Source organism: Pyxicephalus adspersus, chromosome 3 (genome assembly GCF_032062135.1).
Source record: "Pyxicephalus adspersus chromosome 3, UCB_Pads_2.0, whole genome shotgun sequence".
NCBI classification, from domain to species: Eukaryota; Metazoa; Chordata; class Amphibia; order Anura; family Pyxicephalidae; genus Pyxicephalus; species Pyxicephalus adspersus.
In genome coordinates this window covers 122607919-122609075 of record NC_092860.1, presented here as the reverse complement: position 1 = coordinate 122609075, position 1157 = coordinate 122607919, and positions in this window count along the sequence as shown.

Sequence of the window (1157 nt, the reverse complement as noted above, 5' to 3'; positions counted from 1 at the left end):
TTATTTTAGTAAAAGCTGTGTACGTGAATGTTCTCGGCGCAGAGCCTGGGAATTGGTGGGGTTTACTTCCACTGCCTGTAGAAGTGATTTAAGTGTACCCAAACTCAGGAATTTCATTTTACATAAAAGGGTAAAAATTCTTTTTTTCATTCTTTTTTTAAGTGCAAGACCCTTTTTAAAAAAAAAAAAAAAAAAAAAAAAGTGCAGCACTGCCCCCTAATTCTTGATAGCCTAGAATGAATGGGAGCGCAAAGCCTCCTGGTATACCTACATCACGCATCCCGGTAGGCTCCTTGGGTGCTCCTTCCATGTCGTTGTTGATGTTCGCTCTTGTGACTGCTCTATAAACATGACCGTTGAAATACATTTGTCGCGTTGAGAAATCTATTTCCCATTCCTGAAGAGGAAGCACTTCGGCAGAACTGAGATACAGCCAAACTAGAACTATTTAGGTTTTTATTTGTGACTAGATCCCCAATAGGGAGTAGTTCTGTCAGTCTCCCCCTCCCTCAATAATTTTATGTGCATGAAGTTTAGCTTTAATACCTTACTGTGCTTTTTGTTTCTTAACTGTAATATAGCAAATGTACTAAGAAACTAATGCAACATCTGTACAATATTAAAGCAAAGCAACAAGTTATATAATAAAATGAACATATGTAGTGCAAAAGATGAAGTGATTACAACAAATTCATTGTATGGTGGCCCTTGCTTTTCACTCTTTAGACCCCCTACCTTGTCATATATTCTGCATTATGAGGTCTGGGTCTATTCTCCACCCTTGCCCCTAATGGTCTAACTCCACTTCAGAACCTGAAAGAAAAGATTTGTCTCAAAGTCTTGCATAGAATATGAATTACTGATTGTAACACATTTACTTTGGACTGAATACCTCTATAGGGGATCTTGCCATTGTTTAATTTACAAGTTTATTACTTGTCCCGAGGTGGAAACCTGGCTATCATGGTTGTTGGTTTTCATTTGAAGCTACACTAACCCAACCCAGACATATCTGCACAAATTCACACAATCCGACTTCAGTTTCTTACTTTCCTCTCTTGTCTGGTAGCCTTCTCTAGACTTTGCATTTCACGTACTGTGGCTGCCCACTGGGTCCCCATCGCTTTCATTTGGATGATATATCAATAGATCAAATT